This window comes from Elephas maximus, chromosome 11, assembly GCF_024166365.1.
Source record: "Elephas maximus indicus isolate mEleMax1 chromosome 11, mEleMax1 primary haplotype, whole genome shotgun sequence".
In the NCBI taxonomy this organism is placed as follows: Eukaryota; Metazoa; Chordata; class Mammalia; order Proboscidea; family Elephantidae; genus Elephas; species Elephas maximus.
The window spans coordinates 51,024,109-51,045,944 of NC_064829.1; positions in this window are offsets into that span (position 1 = coordinate 51,024,109).

Here is a 21,836-nt window from a genome sequence, read left to right on the forward strand (position 1 = left end):
ATTTTGCCATCCTGCTGGGCTTGAAGTGAGCCATCCAGAGGCAAGAATGAGAGGATCTCACGACCACCAATGAAGAGCAGAGCTCATCCTTTGGACCTGGAATCCCTACACTGAGAAGCTCCTGGAACTACAAAGAGACAGAGAGAGAAAGCTATAATACTGAAGATGGCAAGGAGCTATGGCAGAGAAACAGTGGTAGGAGAGAGCAGCAGGAGACAGCATGGTGGGCTTCCTGGCTCGTGGAGCAAGAAAGCCGAGTGCCTTCAGGCAGGAGTCTTGCTGGCAGAGTAGGGTGCCTCCAGGCACCAGGTGGAACTGGGTTTGCCAACCCAGGGAGCTAAGGCTGAGCATTTTTGGGCTAAAGGCTTCCTTGCAGAGTGGGGTGCCTCTGAGAACTTATCAGCAGAGTTAAAAGTGCTTTGTAACACTTGCCCTAGCAGGGCAGAGACTGAGGGCCAGAGAGGCATTCTTGCAAGCACAGCTGAGAAAAGGCTGTCCTGATGGAAGAACTGTATCTTGAGCATTCGTCAACCTGAATTTTAATCTATTACTTCCCATAACTGTGAGTGTTGTCTGTGAGTTCTGTGTGGCCATTGCAGCGAATTATTGAACTCAGCAGAGAAGTACACACTGCTATAGGAGAGAACATTGATGTCAAATTTGGAGAAGAAGGTGGGGATAGGAGGCATGTCTGACCTCTTTTTTTCTTTTTTTTAAATTGTGATTTAGGTGAATTTGGATCAGGGTTCCGTTGTATTTGTAGATCGCTTTGGGTAGAATTGACACTTTCACAATGTCAAGTCTTCCTATCCATGAGCAAGGTATGGTTTCCACTTATGTAGGTCTCTTTGTTTCTTGCAGTAGTGTCTTGTTGTTTTCTTTGTATAGGTCTTTTGTGTCTCTGGTTAGATTTATTCCTAAGTGTTTTATCTTCCTGGGGGCTATTGCAAATGGTGTTGATTTCGTGATTTCCTTTTTGAAGTTCTCTTTGTTGGTATAGAGGAATCCAACTGATTTTTGTATGTGTATCTTGTATCCTGATGCTTTGCTGAAATCTATTAGTTTTGGTAGTTTTCTTGTAGGTTCTTTGGGGTTTTCTGTGTATAAGATCTTATCATCTGCAAATGGGGATACTTTAACTTCTTCCTTACTGTAATGGATTGAATTATGTCCCCCCAAAAATGTGTGTATCAACTTGATTAGGCCATGATTCCTGGTATTCTGTGGTTGTCCTCCATTTTGTGATTGTAATTTCATGTTAAGAGGAGTAGGGTGGGGTTGTAACACCACCCTTACTCAGGTCAACTCCCTAATCCAATATAAAGGAAGTTGCCCTGAGATGTGGCCTGCACCACCTTTTATCTCTCAAGAGATAAAAGGAAAGGGAAGCAAGCGGAGAGTTGGGGACCTCAAACCACCAAGAAAGCAGCACCAGGAGCAGAGCACAACCTTAGAACCTGGGGTCCCTGCACCTGAGAAGCTCCTAGACCAGGGGAACATTGAGGACAAGGAACTTCCTCCAGAGCTGACACAGATAGAAAGCCTTTCCCTGGAGCCGGAACCCTGAATTTGGACTTGTAACCTAGCAGATTGTGAGAAAATAAATTTCTCTTCGTTAAAGCCATCCACTTGTGGCATTTCTGTTATAGCAGCACTAGATAACAAAGACACCAGTTTGGATGCCCTTTATTTCTTTTTCAGGTCTAACTGCTCTGGCTAGGGCCTCCAGCACAGTGTTGAATAAGAGTGGTGATAAAGGGCATCCTTGTCTGGTTCCTGTTCTCAAGGGGAATGCTTTAGCACTCTCTCCATTTAGGATGATGTTGGCTTGTTGCCCTTTATTATGTTGGGGAATTTCCCTTCTGTTCCTATTTTGCTGAGAGTTTTTATCACGAATTGATGTTGGACTTTGTTAAATGCCTTTTCCGCATCAATTGATAAGATCATGTGATTCTTATGGTTTAATTTTTTTTTTTTTTTTATGATGGATTACATTGATTGTTTTTCTAATGTTGAACCATCCCTGATACCTGGTATGAATCCCACTTGGTCATGGTGGATTATTTTTTTGATATGTTGTTGAATTCTGTTGGCTAGAATTTTGTTGAGGATTTTTTCATCTATCTTCATGAGGGATACAGGTATGTAACTTTCTTTTTTTGTTGTGTTTCTTTAGCTGGTTTTGGTATCAGGGATATGCTGGGTTCATAAAACGAGTTTGGGACTATTCCATCCTTTTCTATGCTCTGAAATACTTTTAGTAGTAGTGGTGTTAACTCTTCTCTGGAAGTTTGGTAGAATTCTCCAGTAAAGCCATCAGGGCCACAGCTTTTTTGGGGGGGGGCAGGAGGCTAATTACCTTTTCGATCTCTTCTTTTGTTACAGGTTTTATTTAGTTGTTCTACCTCAGTTTGTGTTAGTTTAGGTAGGTAGTGCGTTTCCAGAAATTTGTCCATTTTCTCTAGGTTTTCAAATTTGTTGAGATACAATTTTTCATAGTACTCTGTTATGATTCTTTTAATTTCAGCTGGGTCTGTTGTGATATTGCCTATCTCAATTCTTATTATTGTTATTTGCTTCCTCTCCTGTTTTTCTTTTGTCAGTTTGGCCAATGGTTTATCGGTTTTGTTGACCTTTTCAAAGAACCAACTTTCGGTCTTGTTAACTCTTTCAATTGTTTTTCTATTCTCCATTTCATTTAATTCTGCTTTAATTTTATTATTTCCTTTCTTCTGGTCCCCGAGGGCTTCTTTTGCTGGTCTCTTTCTACTTGTTGGAGATGTAGTGTTAATGTTTTGATTTTGGCCCTTTCTTCTTTTTGAATGTGTGCATTTATTGCTATAAATTGACCTCTGAGACTACATCAGCCTGAGACCAGGAGAACTACATGGTGCCTGGCTACAAGCAATGACTACACTGGCAGGGAACACAACACAGAATCCCTGGTGGAACAGGAGAACAGTGGGGTACAGACCTCAAATTCTTATGAAAAGACCAGACTTAATGGTCTGACTGAGACTAGAAGGACCCCAGAGGTCATGATCCCAAGACCTTCTGTTAGTCCAGCCTGGAATCATTCCCAAAGCCAACTCTTCAGACAGGGATTGGACTGGAATATAAGACAGAAAATGATACTGGTAAGGAGAGGAGTGAGCTTCTTGGCTCAAATAGACACATGAGATTATGTGGGCAGCTCCTGTCCGGAGGCAAGATGAGAAGACAAAGGGGAACAGTAGCTGGCTGAATGGACACAGGGGATAGAAGGTGGAGAGAAGGAGTGCTGTCTCACTAGGGGGAGAGCAACTAGGGGTACATAGAAAAGTGTATATATTTTTTTGTATGAGAGACTGACTTGATTTGTAAGTTTTCACTTAAAGCACAATTTAAAAAAAAAAGAAAAAAAAAGTTTACCTCTGAGCACTGGTTTTGCTGTGTCCCAAAGTTTCTCGTAGGATGTGTTTTCATTCTCATTTGATTCTGTGAACTTCTTTATTCTGTCCCTAATTTCTTCTATAACTCAGTAGTTTTTGAGCAAGGTGTTGTTCAGTTTCCATGCATTTGTTTTTTTTCCTTGCTTTTTCTGTTATTGATTTCTACTTACGGCTTTATGGTCAGAAAAGATACTTTGTAATATTTCAGTGCTTTGGATTCTGTTAAGGCCTGCTTTATGGCCTAATATGTTATCTATTCTGGAGAATGTTCCATGTGCATTGGAAAAGAAAGTATACTTGGCTGCTGTTGTCTGGAGTGTTCTGTATATGTCTATGAGATGAAGTTGGTTGAATGTGACATTTAGATCTTCCGTGTCTTTACTGAGCTTCTTTCTGGATGTTCTGCCCTTCACCAAAAGGGGTATGTTGAAGTCTCCTACTTTTTACTTCTCTTTTCAATGCTGTTAAAGTTTTTTTTTTTTTTTTTTTTAATGTATTTTGGAGCCCTGTCATTAGGTGTGTAAATATTTATTATGGTTATGTTCTCCTGGTGTATTGACCCTTTAATCATTATATAGTGTCCTTCCTTATCCTTTGTGGTGGATTTTGCTTTAAAGTCTATTTTTTCAGAGATTAGTATTGTCACTTCTGCTCTTTTTTGATTGTTGTTTGCTTGGTATATATTTTTCCATCCTTTGAGTTTTAGTTTGTTTGTGTCTTTAAGGTGTGTCTCTTATAGATAGACTGTGTTTTTTTAATCCATTCTGCCACTCTCTGTCTCTTTCTTGATTCATTTAGTCCATTTACATTCAGCGTAATTACTGGTAAGTATGAGTTTAGGGTCATTTTGATGAATTTTTTTGTTCTTGCGGACAGTTTCTTTGTTCCACTTAATCTTCTGTGCTGACCCATTTTCTTCTCATCTTTTTCATTGTTGTTGATTTTGCATTTGCTGAGTCTTTATGTTTTTATTCTTTTTTATTTTGATGTGTAGGTTTGTTAGTTTCCTTTGTGGTTACCTTAATATTTACCTCTATTTTTCTAACTTTAAGCCAATCTTTTATTTCTTGATGTCGCCTTGACTTCCTCTTCATAAGAAAGTTCCATGAGTACATTAATTATTCCCTCTTTTTTTGTTTTAATGTTGTCATGTTTTACATATTAATGTCTCTGTTTCCCTATTTTCAGTGTTTTAGCTTTGATTTATTTTTGTGACTTCCCTATCTGGGTCGATCTCTGGTTGCTCTGCCCTGTGTTCTTGTCTTGGATTGTTATCAGGTGGCATTAAATTTCTAACCAGAGTACTCCCTTTAGTATTTCTTGTAATTTTGTTTTTTTTTAATTAATTTTTATTAAGCTTCAAGTGAACATTTACCATTCCAATCAGTCTGTCACATGTAAGTTTACATACATCTTACTCCCTTCTCCCACTTGCTCTCCCCCTATTGAGTCAGCCCTTACAGTCTCTCGTTTCGTGCCAATTTTACCATCTTCCCTCTCTCTCTATCTTCCCATCCCCCCTCCAGTCAAGAGTTGCCAACGCACTCTCCAGTGTCCACCTGATTTAATTAGCTCACTCTTCATCAGCATCTCTCTCCCCCCCACTGACCAGTCCTTTTCATGCCTGATGAGTTGTCTTCGGGGATGGTTTCTGTCCTGTGCCATCAGAAGTTCTGGGGAGCATTGTCTCTGGGATTCCTCTAGTCGCAGTCATACAATTAGGTATGGTCTTTTTATGAGAATTTGGGGTCTGTATCCCATTGGTCTCCTGCTCCCTCAGGAGTTGTCTGTTGTGCTCCCTGACAGGGCAGACATCGATTGTGGCCGGGCACCAACTAGTTCTTCTGGTCTCAGGATAATGTAGGTCTCTGTTTCATGTGGCCCTTTCTGTCTCTGGGGTTCTTAGTTGTCGTGTGACCTTGGTGTTCTTCCTTTGCCTTTGCTCCTGGTGGGTTGAGACCAATTGATGTATCTTAGATGGCCGCTTGTTGGCATTTAGGACCCCAGGCTCCACAATTCAAAGTGGGATGCAGAATGTTTTCATAATAGAATTATTTTGCCCGTTGACTTAGAAGTCCCCTCAAACCAAGTTCCCCAGACCCCAGCCCCTGCTCCGCTGACCTCTGAAGCTTTCATTTTATCCTGGAAACCTCTTTGCTTTTAGTCCAGTCCAATTAGGCTGACCTTCCTTGTATTGAGTGTTGTCTTTCCCTTCACCCAAAGCAGTTCTTATCTACTGATTGATCAATAAAAAGCCCTCTCCCTCCCTCCCTCCCTCCCCCATTTGTAACCACAAAAGTATGTGTTCTTCTCAGTTTTTTCTATTTCTCAAGATCTTATAATAGTGGTCTTATACAATATTTGTCCTTTTGCCTCTGACTCATTTCGCTCAGCATAATGCCTTCCAGATTCCTCCATGTTATGAAATGTTTCAGAGATTCGTCACTGTTCTTTATCGATGCGTAGTATTCCATTGTGTGAATATACCACAATTTATTTACCCATTTATCCATTGACGGACATCTTGGTTGCTTCCAGCTTTTTGCTATTGTAAACAGAGCTGCAATAAACATGGGTGTGCATATATCTGTTTGTGTGAAGGCTCTTGTATCTCTAGGGTATATTCCGAGGAGTGGGATTTCTGGGTTGTATGGTAGTTCTATTTCTAACTGTTTAAGATAATGCCAGATGGATTTCCAAAGTGGTTGTACCATTTTACAATCCCACCAGCAGTGTATGAGAGTTCCAATCTCTCTCCGCAGCCTCTCCAACATTTATTATTTTGTGTTTTTTGGATTAATGCCAGTCTAGTTGGTGTGAGATGGAATCTCATCATAGTTTTAATTTGCATTTCTCTAATGGCTAATGATCGGGAGCATTTTCTCATGTATCTGTTGGCTGCCTGAATATCTTCTTTAGTGAAATGTATGTTCATATCCTTTGCCCACTTCTTGATTGGGTTGTTTGTCTTTTTGTGGTTGAGTTTTGACAGAATCATATAGATTTTAGAGATCAGGGGCTGGTCTGAGATGTCATAGCTGAATATTCTTTCCCAGTCTGTAGGTGGTCTTTTTACTCTTTTGGTGAAGTCTTTAGATGAGCATAGGTGTTTGATTTTTAGGAGCTCCCAGTTATCTGGTTTCTCTTCATCATTTTTGGAAAGTTTTGTATTCTGTTTATGCCCTGTATTAGGGCTCCTAGGGTTGTCCCTATTTTTTCTTCCATGATCTTTATTGTTTTAGTCTTTATGTTTAGGTCTTTGATCCACTTGGAGTTAGTTTTTGTGCATGGTGTGAGGTATGGGTCCTGTTTCATTCTTTTGCAAATGGATATCCAGTTATGCCAGCACCATTTGTTAAAAAGACTATCTTTTCCCCAATTGACTGACACTGGTCCTGTGTCAAATATCAGCTGCTCGTATGTGGATGGATTTATATCTGGGTTCTCAATTCTGTTCCATTGGTCTATGTACCTGTTGTTGTACCAGTACCAGGCTGTTTTGACTACTGTAGCTGTATAATAGGTTCTGAAATCAGGTAAAGTGAAGCCTCCCACTTTCCTCTTTTTCAGTAATGCTTTGCTTATCCGGGGGTTCTTTCCCTTCCATATGAAATTAGTGATTTGTTTCTCTATCCCCTTAAAATATGACATTGGTATTTGGATTGGAAGTGCGTTATATGTATAGATGGCTTTTGGTAGAATAGACATTTTTACTATGTTAAGTCTTCCTATCCATGAGCAGGGTATGTTTTTCCACTTAAGTATGTCCTTTTGAATTGCTTGTAGCAGAGTTTTATAGTTTTCTTTGTATAGGTCTTTTACATCCTTGGTAAGATTTATTCCTAAGTATTTTATCTTCTTGGGAGCTACTGTGAATGGTATTGATTTGGTTATTTCCTCTTCGGTGTTCTTTTTGTTGATGTAGAGGAATCCAAGTGATTTTTGTATGTTTATTTTATAACCTGAGACTCTGCCAAACTCTTCTATTAGTTTCAGTAGTTTTCTGGAGGATTCCTTAGGGTTTTCCATGCATACGATCATGTCATCTGCAAATAGTGATAGCTTTACTTCTTCCTTGCCAATCCGGATGCCCTGTATTTCTTTGTCTAGCCTAATTGCCCTGGCTAGGACTTCAAGTACGATGTTGAATAAGAGCAGTGATAAAGGGCATCCTTGTCTGGTTCCCGTTCTCAAGGGAAATGCTTTCAGGTTCTCTCCATTTAGAGTGATATTGGCTGTTGGCTTTGCATAGATGCCCTTTATTATGTTGAGGAATTTTCCTTCAATTCCTATTTTGGTAAGAGTTTTTATCATAAATGGGTGTTGAACTTTGTCAAATGCCTTTTCTGCATCTGTTGATAAGATCATGTGGTTTTTATCTTTTGTTTTATTTATGTGATGGATTACATTAATGGTTTTTCTGATATTAAACCAGCCTTGCATACCTGGTATAAATCCCACTTGATCAGGGTGAATTATTTTTTTGATGTGTTGTTGGATTCTATTGGCTAGAATTTTGTTGAGGATTTTTGCATCTATGTTCATGAGGGATATAGGTCTAAAATTTTCCTTTTTTGTAATGTGTTTACCTGGTTTTGGTATCAGGGAGATGGTAGCTTCATAGAATGAGTTGGGTAGTATTCCGTCTTTTTCTATGCTTTGAAATACCTTCAATAGTATTGGTGTTAAGTCTTCTCTGAAGGTTTGGTAGAACTCTGCAGTGAAGCCGTATGGGCCAGGGCTTTTTTTTGTTGGAAGTTTTTTGATTACCGTTTCAATCTCTTTTTTTGTTATGGGTCTATTTAGTTGTTCTACTTCTGAATGTGTTAGTTTAGGTAGGTAGTATTTTTCCAAGAATTTATCCGTTTCTTCTAGGTTTTCAAATTTGTTAGAGTACAATTTTACGTAGTAATCTGAAATGATTCTTTTAATTTCATTTGGTTCTGTTGTGATGTGGTCCTTCTCGTTTCTTATTCGGGTTATTTGTTTCCTTTCCTGTTTTTCTTTAGACACTCTAGCCAATGGTTTATCAATTTTGTTAATTTTTTCAAAGAACCAGCTTTTGGCTTTGTTAATTCTTTCAATTGTTTTTCTGTTCTCTAATTCATTTAGTTCAGCTCTAATTTTTATTATTTGTTTTCTTCTGGTGCCTGATGGGTTCTTTTGTTGCTCACTTTCTATTTGTTCAAGTTGTCGGGACAGTTCTCTGATTTTGGCTCTTTCTTCTTTTTGTATGTGTGCATTAATCGATATAAATTGTCCTCTGAGCACTGCTTTTGCTGTGTCCCAGAGGTTTTGATAGGAAGTATTTTCATTCTCGTTGCTTTCTATGAATTTCCTTATTCCCTCCTTGATGTCTTCTATAAGCCAGTCTTTTTTCAGGAGGGTATTGTTCATCTTCCAAGTATTTGATTTCTTTTCCCTAGTTTTTCTGTTATTGATTTCTAGCTTCATTGCCTTGTGGTCTGAGAAGATGCTTTGTAATATTTCGATGTTTTGGATTCTGCAAAGATTTGTTTTATGACCTAATATGTGGTCTATTCTAGAGAATGTTCCATGTGCACTGGAAAAGAAAGTATATTTTGCAGCAGTTAGGTGGAGAGTTCTGTATAAGTCAATGAGGTCAAGTTGGTTGATTGTTGTTAGTAGGTCTTCCATGTCTCTATTGAGCTTCTTACTGGATGTCCTGTCCTTCTCCGAAAGTGGTGTGTTGAAGTCTCCTACTATAAATGTGGAGGTGTCTATCTCACTTTTCAATTCTGTTAAAATTTGATTTATGTATCTTGCAGCCCTGTCATTGGGTGCATAAATATTTAATATGGTTATGTCTTCCTGATCAATTGTCCCTTTTATCATTATATAGTGTCCTTCTTTATCCTTTGTGGCGGATTTAAGTCTAAAGTCTATTTTGTCAGCAATTAATATTGCTACTCCTCTTCTTTTTTGCTTATTATTTGCTTGATATATTTTTTTCCTTCCTTTGAGTTTTAGTTTGTTTGTGTCTCTAAGTCTAAGGTGTGTCTCTTGTAGGCAGCATATAGATGGCTCATGTTTCTTTATCCAGTCTGTGACTCTCTGTCTCTTTATTGGTGCATTTAGTCCATTTACATTCAGCATAATTATAGATAAATAAGTTTTTAGTGCTGTCATTTTGATGCCTTTTCATGTGTGTTGTTGGCCATTTCATTTTTCCACTTACTTTTTTGTGCTGAGACGTTTTTCTTAGTAGCTTGTGAGATCCTCATTTTCATAATGTTTAACTTTATGTTTGTTGAGTCGTTACGTTTTTCTTGGCTTTTTTCTTGAGTTATGGAATTGATATTCCTTTTTGTGGTTACCTTATTATTTACCCCTATTTTTCTAAGTAAAAACCTAACTTGTATTGTTCTGTATCGCCTTGTATCACTCTCCATCTGGCAGTTCAATGCCTCCTATATTTAGTCCCTCTTTTTGATTATTGTGATCGTTTATCTATTGATTTCCATGATTTCTTGTTATGTGTATTATTTTGTTTTTTTATTTATTTTTTAGAAGTAATCTTAATTTGTTTGTTTTTGTGCTTTCCCTATTTGAGTTGGTATGAGGACGTTCTGTTTTGTGACCTTGTATTGTGCTGGTACCCGATATTATTGGTCATCTGACCAAACAATCTCCTTTAGCATTTCTTGTAGCCTTGGTTTGGTTTTTGCAAATTCTCTAAACTTGTGTTTATCTGTATATATCTTAATTTCTCCTTCATATTTCAGAGAGAGTTTTGCTGGATATATGATCCTTGGTTGGCAGTTTTTCTCCTTCAGTCCTCTGTATACGTCGTCCCATTCCCTTCTTGCCTGCATGGTTTCTGCTGAGTAGCCTGAACTTATTCTTATTGATTCTCCCTTGAAGGAAACCTTTCTTTTCTCCCTGGCTGCTTTTAAAATTTTCTGTTTATCTTTGGTTTTGGCAAGTTTGATGATAATATGTCTTGGTGTTTTTCTTTTTGGATCAATCTTAAATGGGGTTCGATGAGCATCTTGGATAGCTATCCTTTCGTCTTTCATGATGTCAGGGAAGTTTTCTGTCAGGAGTTCTTCAACTATTTTCTCTGTGTTTTCTGTCCCCCCTCCCTGTTCTGGGACTCCAATCACTTGCAGGTTATCCTTCTTGATAGAGTCCCACATGATTCTTAGGGTTTCTTCATTTTTTTAAATTCTTTTATCTGATTTTTTTTCAGCTATGTTGGTGTTGTTTCCCTGGTCCTCCAGAAGTCCCAGTCTACATTCTAATTGCTCGAGTCTGCTCCTCTGACTTTCTATTCTATTGCATTTTCTAATTCTGTAATTTTATTGTTAATCTTTTGGATTTCCACATGCTGTCTCTCTATGGATTCTCGCAACTTATTAATTTTTCCACTATGTTCTTGAATAATCTTTTTGAGTTCTTCAACAGTTTTATCAGTGTGTTCCTTGGCTTTTTATGCAGTTATCCTAATTTCATTTGTGATATCTTTAAGCATTCTGTAAATTAGTGTTTTATATTCTGCATCAGATAATTCCAGGATTGTATCTTCATTTGGGAAAGATTTTGATTCTTTTGTTTGGGGGGTTGGAGAAGCTGTCATGGTCTGTTTCTTTATGTGGTTTGATATGGACTGCTGTCTCCGAGCCATCACTGGGAAACTAGATTTTCCAGGTAATCAGCTTTAAAAAAATGCAGTCAGATCCCTATCTGAATTCTCCCTCTGGCTCAGGGTATTCGGATGTTAATTGAGCCGCCTGAGGAGGGTGGGGGAGGGATCAGAGAGCTAGGAGTGTAGCACCACAGAATATAGAGCTGATCCCCACGTTCACGCTCCGCCCCCGTCTGTCAAAATCCCAGCGGGACGGCTCCCCGGCTGGGACGCTACTCTCCCCGCTCCGAGACCGGTCACTTCCTCCCGGGGACTTCTCCATCCGGTGCGCCGCACTGCTTGCGCGCACAGGGTGGTCGTCTCCCGCACAAACGGGTGGGCCCGCCCCCGGGGTCTATTCAGGGGAATATAATTGCACCCCGCACTCACGCCCCGCCTGCGAGCGCCCAAATCCCAGCGGGACGGCTCCCCGGCTGGGACGCTGCTTTCCCCGCTCCGAGACCAGTCACTTCCTCCCGGGGACTTCTCCCTCCAGTGCACCGCACCGCTCGCGCGAACTGGGTGGGCGTCACCCGCACGACCAGGTGGGCCCGCCCCCTGGGTCAATTCAGGGGAATATAATTGATCCCCTCGCTCAAACCCCGCCCGCTTTCGCCAAAATCCCAGCGGGACGGCTCCCCGGGTGGGACGCTGCTCTCCCTGCTCCAAGACCAGTCACTTCCTCCCGGGGACTTCTCCCTCCGGTGTGCCGCGCCGCACGCGCGAACTGGGTGGTCGTCCCCCACACGAACGTGTGGGCCCCGCCCCGGGGTCACTTTAGGGAAATATAGCTGATCCCCCTGCTCGCGCCACGCCCGCTTCCCGCCAAACTCCCGGCGGGACGGCTCCCCGGCTGGGACGCTGCTCTCCCCGCTCCAACATCAGTCACTGCCTCCTGAGTGCTTCTGCCTCCGGCTGCGCCGCTACGCCGCCCGTGCCAACGAGCTAGACTCCTTCCTGGGATGGGTTCGGGGTGGTAGGGCTGGGCCCCTTGTCTGTGCCGTCTGACCCCCTGGACTCTGCCCCAGATCGGGCTCCGAAGGTCACTTGCCTGGTACGCTGGCTCCTAGTTCTGAAAACAGTCGCTGTCTGCCCGTATTTGTTCGTTTTCCATCTCTAAGTCTGTGTTTGTTGTTCAGAGTTCGTAGATTGTTATGTATGTGATCGATTCACTTGTTTTTCCGAGTCTTTGTTGCAAGAGGGATCCGCGGTAGTGTCCACCTAGTCCGCCATCTTGGCCCCGCCAAAAAGCATCTTGGTTTGGTTTTTACAAAGTCTCTTAACTTCCGTTTATCTGGAAATGCCCTAATTTTGCCATCATATGTGACAGACAGTTTTGCTGGATATATAACTTTTAGATGGCAATTTTTTTTTTTTCCTTCAAGGCTTTATATATGCCATCCCATTACCTTCTTGTCTGCATGGTTTCTGCGGAGTACTCAGAGCTTAGTCTTATTGCCTCTCCTTTGTAGATGGCCTTTTGTTTATCCCTAGCCACTCTTAAAGTTCTCTCTTTATCTTTGGTTTCGGCAAGTTTGATTGTAATATGTCTTGTTGACTTTCTTTTTGGATCTATCCTGTGTGAGGTTCAGCGAGCTTCTTGAATAGATACCTTTTTGTCTTTTATGATATCAGGGAAATTTTTCTGTCAACAAATCTTCAACAATTCTCTTTGTATTTTCTATTATTGTCCCCTATTCTGGTACTCGAACCACTTGCAGGTCATTCCTGTTGATGGAACCCCACCTAATTCTTAGGGTTTCTTCACTCTTTTAAAATTCTTTTATCTGATTTATCCTCAAATAAGTTGATGTCAAGTGCTTTGTCTTCATTCTCACAAATTCTGATTTCCATTGCCTCAGTTCTGCTCCTGTGGCTTTCTATTCAGTTGTCTAATTCTGAAATTTTATTGTTAGTCTTTTGGATTTATGTTTGCTGTCTTTCTATGGATTCTTGCAGCCTGTTAATTTTTGTCATTATATTCTTGTATAACCTTTTTAAGTTCCTTTGTTGCTTTGTTTGTGTGTTCCTTGACTTGGTTTTGCCTGATATCCTTTCTGATCTCTTGAAGAGCTCTGTATATTAATCTTTCAGTTCTACCTCCAGTAATTCCAAGGCCTTCTCTTCCTCTGGTAGGTTTCTTGGTTCTATTTTTTTGGTTGCTTGCTGAAGCATCATGGTCTGCCTCTTAATGTGATTTGATATTGACTGTTGTCTCCGAGCTATCAATAAGTTATTATGTTTATTTATTTTATGTTTGCTTACCATGTCCTAGCTTCTTGTTTTGTTTTGATATGCCCAGATAGGCTGGTTGTGTGAGCTACTTTGCTTATTGGCATCTTTGAAGCTTTCCCATCCTGTCACCAGGTGTTTAGAGCTGTTACTAGGTATGCAAGCCCAGGCATCTGTTTACTTTTCTTGTGTGAACTCAGCTCAGGTGTCCAGGTCATTGGTCATCGAGTACCTGGTGTAGGCTCTCACCTATAGTCTTAGACAAGCAGGGTTACATAGGGGTGATTGGAGTAGGCACAGGTATCTGGCTGCAGTAAGAGGTTATGTGCTAAGGTAGGGGGATGACGGCTGCTCCTGAGCAACTGGGTAGAAGGCAAGTCGCTGTTCTCCAGAGTGTGTAGGTAGGTGGATTTTGTAGCTGGTCTATGGGCACCCGATGCTGTTGGCTGTAAGGAATGAGAGGCACCACTTATTCTTGAACCCCTTTTGAGGGTGGCTACATGGAGTGGTTGGAGCCACCAGTTCTTAGTCCCCTGATGTGGGTAGATGAGGACCCTGCTTAATGGGCAGGGCAGTGTCAAATATCACAAATCTGCTACTCCCCCTTAGCTGTTTCTAAATAGGCTTGAGGTATATAACCTTTTGTACTGTGCTAATAAGGGTCTACAGTGTTGAGATGGGCCCACACAGGTCTAGGCAGGCTTGAAAGGCATTCAGATTCCGTGGACACCTTATGCCTCTACTTAGGCAAAGGGTCTGTGCCTGCCCTGAGTTCCTGGCTTAGGGGAGCAGGCAGATTATTTTTTCTTGTCTCTTAATTTGTTCTCTCTCCAAACCTGGGAGAACGGCTCAGGGCACACAAGGGTCCCAGTTCCAGCCCAGAGGGTGCAGCTATTGCTGACGCAGAACCGAGACTGGAACATAGTGGGGAGGGGGTGGGTAAATGGTAGGGAGGTACTTCCCAGAGAGGGGATGGATTTTTTTTTTTTTTATTTCACATGGTAGGTTAGATGCTTGCACTTAACTTTTGCTGCTTCAGCATCACTTCTCCCTGGTTCTGGATTCTTGCACAGACTCTGAGCCACTCGGTTTCTCCCAGTGTGGAAAATGCATCCCGAGTCTTACTGCTTGCCTAAGCCAGAGCACACCAGCTGATCCAGCCTGCAGGGTCCAGCTACTTCAGGTCTGGAAAATCCTCAGTGCTTCTGAGCTGTCTCTCCCTCCCTCTGCCTCTCAGTTCAACTCTTTAACTTTGTCGTTGATGTTCAGGGCTCCTAGATTGTCAGGTATAATTTATTTGCTTTTTTTTTTTTCTTTGTTGTAAGGGGGACCACAAGAAGCATCCGACTACTCTGCCATTTTGGCCCTGCCTCCTAATGAGATTTTTATATAGTGATCTCATACAGTATTTGTCATTTTGTGATTGACTTATTTCACTCAGCATAATGCCCTTCAGATTCATCCATGTTGTGAGATGTTTTGCAGGTTCATCATTGTTCTTTATAGTTGCATAGTATTTCATTGTGTATATGTACTAGAGTTTGTCCATTCATCTGTTGATAGGCATGTAATTGTTTCCATCTTTATTTTGTGAATAATCCTGCAATGAACGTGGTTGTGCCTATATCTATTCATGTGGTGTCTCCTATTCTCTAGGATATATTCCTACTGGTGGAATTACTGGATCGTATGTTATTTCTATTTCTATCTTTTTAAGGAAGCACCATATCATTTTCCAAAACGTGTGTACCATTAACATTCCCATAAGAGTTCCAAGCTCTCTGTAGGCTCTTCAACATTTGCTATTTCCTGTTTTTTTTTTTTTTTTGTTTTTTGTTTTTTGGTGCCAGTAATGGTGGGGTGAGATAGTATCTCATTGTAGTTTTGATTTGCTTTTCTGTATAGGCTAGTAATAGCGAGCATTTCTTCATGTGTCCGTTAGCCACCTGAATATCGTCTTTGGTGAAATGTCTGTTTCATGTTCTTTGCCCATTTTTTAATAAGATTATTTCTCTTTTTGTTGTAGAGATGTTGGATTTTCCTAAAGATTTTAGAGATTAGACCTTTGTCGCGTTTGTCATAGCCAATTTTTTTTTCCCAATCTGTAGGTTCTCTTTTTACTTTTTTGGTGAAGTCTTTTGATAAGCATAAGTGTTTAATTTTTGGAAGATCCCAATTATCTAGCTTTTCTTCTGGTGTTTGTGTATTGCTAGTTATGGTTTTTATCCTATTTATGCCGTTTATTAGGGCCTCTAATGTTGACTGTATTTTTTCTTCTATGATCTTGGTTGTTTTTTGTTTTGTATTTAGGTCTTTGATCCATTTTGAATTAGTTTTTGTGTATGGCGTAAAGTACGAAACCTGTTTCATTTTTTTGCAGATGGACATCCAGTTTTGTGAGCACCATTTGTGAAAGATTGTCTTTTCCCCATTTGAGTGGACTTTGGGGCTTTGTCAAAGATCAGGTGACTGAAATGGAGAATTTTACATCTGGGTTCTTGATTCTGTTCCATTGGTCAATGTGTCTGTCATTGTACCAGTATCAGGCTGTTTTGACTGCCATAGATTTATAGCAGGTTCTGAGGTTGGGCAATACGAGTCCTCCTACTTTATGCTTCTTCTTCAATAATGCTTTACTCATCCTGGGCCTTTTTCCTTTCCATATAAAGTTAATGATTATTTTTTCCATCTCAGTAAAGAATGCTGTTGGTATTTGGATCAGGGTTGCGTTGTATTTGTAGATTGCTTTGGGTAGAATTGACATTTTCACAATGTTGAGTCTACTTATCCATGAAAATGGTATGTTTTCTCCATTTATGTAGGTCTGTTTTGGTTTCTTGCAGTAGTGCTTTGTAGTTTTCTTTGTATAGATCTTTTACATCCCTGGTTTGATTTATTCCTAAGTTTTCTTGTTTTTTAGGGACTATTATAAAAGGTATTTCTTCCTGATTTCCTTTTCATTGTTGTCTTTATTGGTGTTTAGGAATTCAACTGATTTTTGTATCTTATATCCTGCTACTCTACTGAATCTTTTCTGTTGGTTCCAGTAGTTTTCTTGTGGAGTCCATTGGGTTCTCTATGTATAGTATCATATCATCAGCAAATAGGGATACTTTTACTCTTCCTTACAAATTTGGATGCCCTTTATTTCTTACCTTATTGCTCCAGCTACAACTTCGAACACGATGTTAAATAGGAGTGATGATAAAGGGCATCCTTTTCTTGTTCCTGTTCTCAAGGGAAATATTTTCAGCCTCTCTCTGTTAAGAAGGATTTTGGCTGTTGCTTTTGTATACATGATGTTTACTATGTTGAGGAATTCTCCTTCTATACCTAATTATTGAGAGTTTTTATCAGGAATGGGGGTTGAACATTATCAAATGCCTTTTCTGCATCTGTTGAGATGATCTTGTGTTAACTTTCTTTTTTTTTTTATGTAGTGGATTACATTGATTGATTTTCTAATGTTGAACCATCCTTGCATAAAAAAAAAAAAAAAAGCTGTTTCCTTTGAGTTGATTCCAACGCATAGCAACGCTATTAGACAGACTAGAACTGCTCCATAGGATTTCCAAGTAACAAGTGGTGGATTCAAACTGCTGACCTTTTGGTAGGCAGCTGACATCTTTTTTTTTTTTTTTTTTAATAATTTTTATTGTGCTTTAAGTGAAAGTTTAAAAATCAAGTCAGTCTCTCACACAAAAAACCCATATACACCTTGCTTCACTCTCCCAATTACTCTCTACCAATGACACAGTCTGCTCTCTCCCTCGGCTCTCTCTTTTCGTGTCCTCCACCCTCTCATCTCCCCTCCAGGCAGGAGATGCCAATATTGTCTCAAGTGTCCACCTGATCCAAGAAGCTGACTCCTCAGCAGCATCCCTCTCCAACTCATTGTCCAGTCCAATCCATATCTGAAGAGTTGGCTTCGGAAATGGTTCCTGTCCTGGGCCAACAGAAGGTCTGGGGCCATGACCACTGGGGTTCTTCTAGTGTCAGTCAGACCACTAAGTCTGGTCTTATGAGAATTTGGGATCTGCATCCCACTGCTCTCCTGCTCCCTCAGGGGTTCTCTGTTGTGTTCCCTGTCAGGGCAGTCATCGGTTGTAGCCAGGCACCATCTAGTTCTTCTGGTGTCAGGATGTTGTAGTCTCTGGTTCATGTGGCTCCTTCTGTCTCTTGGACTCGTAATCACCTTGCGTCCTTGGTATTTTTCATTCTCCTTTGATCCAGGTGAGTTGAGACCAATTGATGCATCTTAGATGGCTGCTTGCTAGAGTTTAAGATCCCAGATGCCACTCTTCAAAGTGGGATGCAGAATGTTTTCTTAATAGATTTTATTATGCCAATTGACTTAGATGTCCCCTGAAACCATGGGCCCCAGACCCCTGCCCCTGCTACGCTGGCCTTTGAAACATTCAGTTTATTCAGGAAACTTCTTTGCTTTTGGTTTAGTCCAGTTGTGCTGACCTCCCCTGTATTGTGTGCTGTCTTTCCCTTCACCTAAAGTAGTTCTTATCCACTATCTAACTAGTGAATATCCCTCTCCCACCCTCCCTCCCTCCCCCCTCTCATAACCACAAAAGAATATTTTCTTCTCAGTTTAAACTATTTCTCAAGTTCTTATAATAGTGGTCTTATACAATATTTGTCCTTTTGCAACTGACTAATTTCACTCAGCATAATGCCTTCCAGGTTCCTCCATGTTATGAAATGTTTCACAGATTCATCACTGTTCTTTATCGATGCGTAGTACTCCCTTGTGTGAATATACCATAATTTATCCATTAATTCGTTGATGGGCACTTTGGTTGCTTCCATGTTTTTGCTATTGTAAACAGTGCTGCAATAAACATGGGTGTGCATGTATCTGTTCATATAAAGGCTTTTATTTCTCCAGGACGTATTCCAAGGAGTGGGATTGCTGGATCGTATGGTAGTTATATTTCTAACTTTTTAAGGAAGTGCCAAATCAATTTCCAAAGTGGTTGTACCATTTGACATTCCCACCAGCAGTGTAGAAGTGTTCCAATCTCTCTACAGCCTCTCCAACATTTACTCTTTTGTGTTTTTTGGATTAATGCCAGCCTTGTTGGAGTGAGATGAAATCTCATTGTAGTTTTGATCTGCATCTCCCTAATGGCTAATGATTGTGAACATGGCCTCATATATCTGTTAGATACCTGAATGTCTTCTTTAATGAAGTGTCTATTCATATCTTTTGCCCATTTTTTAATTGGGTCACTTGTCTTTTTGCAGTTGAATTTTTGCAGTATCATGTAGATTTTAGAGATCAGGAGCTGATCAGAAATGTTATAGCTAAAAACTTTTTCCCCGTCTGTAGGTATTTTACTCTTTTCGTGAAGTCTTTGGATGAGCATAACTGTTTCATTTTTAGGAGCTCCCAGTTATCTAGTTTTTCTTCTACATTCTTTATAATGTTTTCTATACTGTTTATGCCATGTATTAGGGCTCCTAACATTGTCCCTAATTTTTCTTCCATGATCTTTATCGTTTTAGATTTTATATTTAGGTCTTTGACCCATTTTGAGTTAGTTTTTGTGCATGGAGTGAGGTATGGGTCTTGTTTCATTTTTTTGCAGATGGATATCCAGTTATGCCAGCACTATTTGTTAAAAAGACTGTTTTTTTTCCCCATTTAACTGTTTTGGGGCATTTGTCAAATATCAACTGCTCATATGTGGATGGATTTATGTCTGGATTCTCAATTCTGTTCCATTGGTCCATGTATCTGTTGTTCTACCAGCACCAGGCTGTTTTGACTACTGTGGCAGTATGATAGGTTCTAAAATCAGGTAAAGTAAGGCCTCCCGCTTTGTTCTTCTTTTTCAGTAATGCCTTATTTATCCAGGGCCTCTTTCCCTTCCATATGAAATTGGTGATTTGTTTCTCCATCTTATTAAAGAATGTCCTTGGGATTTGGATTGGAATTACATTAAATGTATAGATCGCTTTCGGTAGAATAGACATTTTCATAATGTTAAGTCATCCTATCCATGAGCAAGGTGTGTTCTTCCACTTATGTCTCTTTTGGTTTCTAGCAGAAGTGTACTGTAGTTTTCTTTGCATAAGTCTTTTACATCTCTGGTAATATTTATTCCTAAGTATTCTATCTTCTTGGGGACTATTGTAAATGGCCTTGATTTGGTGATTTCCTCTTTGATGTTCTTTTTGTTGGTGTAGAGGAATCCAACTGATTTTTGTTTATTTCTCTTGTATCCCAGTACTCTGCTGAACTCTTTTATTAGTTTCAGTAGTTTTCTGGAGGACTCCTTAGGGTTTTCTGTGTATAAGATCATGTTATCTATAAATAGAGATACTTTTACTTCTTCCTTGCCAATCTGAATGCCCTTTATTTCTTTATCTAGCCTAATTGCTCTGGCTAGGATTTCCAGCACAATGTTAAATAAGAGTGGTGATAAAGGGCATCCTTGATCTCAGTGGGAATGTTTTCAGGCTCTCTCCATTTAGGGTGATGTTGGCTGTTGGCTTTGTATAAATGCCCTTTATTATGTTGAGGAATTTTCCTTCTATTCCTGTTTTGCTGAGAGTTTTTATCATGAATGAGTGTTGAACTTTGTCAAATGCCTTTTCTGCATCAATTGATAAAATCATGTGATTCTTGTCTTTTGTTTTATTTATGTGATGGATTACATTAATTGTTTTTCTAATGTTGAACCATCCCTGCATACCTGGTATGAATCCCACTTGGTCATGGTGAATTATTTTTTTGATAAGTTGTTGAATTCTATTGGCTAGAATTTTGTTGAGGATTTTTGCATCTACATTCATGAGGGATATAGGTCTACAATTTTCTTGCGGTGTCTTTACCTGGTTTTGGTATCAGGGATATGGTGGCTTCATAGAATGAGTTTGGTAGCATTCCATCCTTTTCTATGCTCTGATATACCTTTAGTAGTAGTGGTGTTAACTCTTCTCTGAAAGTTTGGTAGAACTCTGCAGTGAAGCAGTCTGGACCTGGGCTTTTTTTTGGGTGGTGGGGAGGGGAGTTTTTTGATTACCTTTTCAATCTCTTCTTTTGTTACGGGTCTATTTAGTTCTACCTCTGTTTGTGTTAGTTTAGGTAGGTAGTGTATTTCTACGAATTCATCCATTTCTTCTAGGTTTTCAAATTTGAGTATAGTTTTTCATAGTAATCTGATATGATTCTTTTAATTTCAGTTGGGTCTGTTGTAATATCGCCCCTCTCATTTCTTATTTGGGTTATTCTCTTCCTCTTCTGTTTTTCTTTCGTCAGTTTGGCCAGTGACTTATCAATTTTGTTGATTTTTTCAAAAAACCAGCTTTTGGTCTTGTTAATTCTTTCAATTGTTGTTCTGTTTTCTATTTCATTTAGTTCAGCTCTAATGTTTATTATTTGTTTCCTTCTGGTGCCTGTGGGTTTCTTTTGTTGCTCTCTTTCTATTTGTTCAAGTTGTAGGGATAGTTCTTTGATTTTGGCCCTTTCTTCTTTTTGGATGTGTACATTTATTGATATAAATTGGCCTCTGAACATCACTTTTGCTGTGTCCCAAAGGTTCTGATAGGAAGTGTTTTCATTCTTACTGGTTTCTCTGAATTTCTTTATTTCATCCTTAATGTCTTCTAGAATCCAGTCTTTTTTGAGCAGGGTATTGTTCAGTTTCCAAGTGTTTGATTTCTTTTCCCTGCTTTTCCTGTTATTGATATCCACTTTTATGTCTTTATGGTCAGGGAAGGTGCTTTGTAGTATTTCAATGTTTTGGATTCTGCTAAGGCTTGCTTTATGACCTAATATGTGGTCTATTCTAGAGAATGTTCCATGTGTACTAGAAAAGAAATTATAGTTGGTTGCTGTTGGGTGGAGTGTTCTGTATATGTCTGTGAGGTCAAGTTGTTTGATTGTGGCATTTAGATCTCCTGTATGCTTATTGAGCTTCTTTCTGGATGTCCTGTCCTTCACCGAAAGTGGTGTGTTGAAGTCTCCTACTATTATTGTGGAGCTGTCTATCTCACTTTCCAATGCTGATAGAGTTTGTTTTATGTATCTTGCAGCCCTGTCATTGCGTGCATAAATATTTAATATGGTTATATCTTCTTGGTGTATTGTCCCTTTAATCATTAGTGTCCTTACTTATCCTTTATGATGGATTTAACTTTAAAGTCTATCTTGCTAGAAATTAATATTGCCACTCCTGCTCTTTTTTGATGTTTGCTTGATATATTTTTTTCCATCCTTTGAGTTTTAGTTTGTTTGTGTTCTAAGTCTAAGGTGTGTCTCATGTAGGCAGCATATAGACGGATCTTGTTTTTTAATCCATTCTGCTACTTTCTGTCTCTTTATTGGTGCATTTAGTCCATTTACATTCAGGGTAATTATGGATAGGTATGAATTTTTTTTTGTGTGTGTGAATTTAGTGCTATCATTTTGATGTCTTTTTTTGTGTATTGACAGTTTCTTTTTCCCACTTGATTTTATGTGCTGAGTAGATTTTCTTTGTATATTGTCCTTTCCTCATATTTGT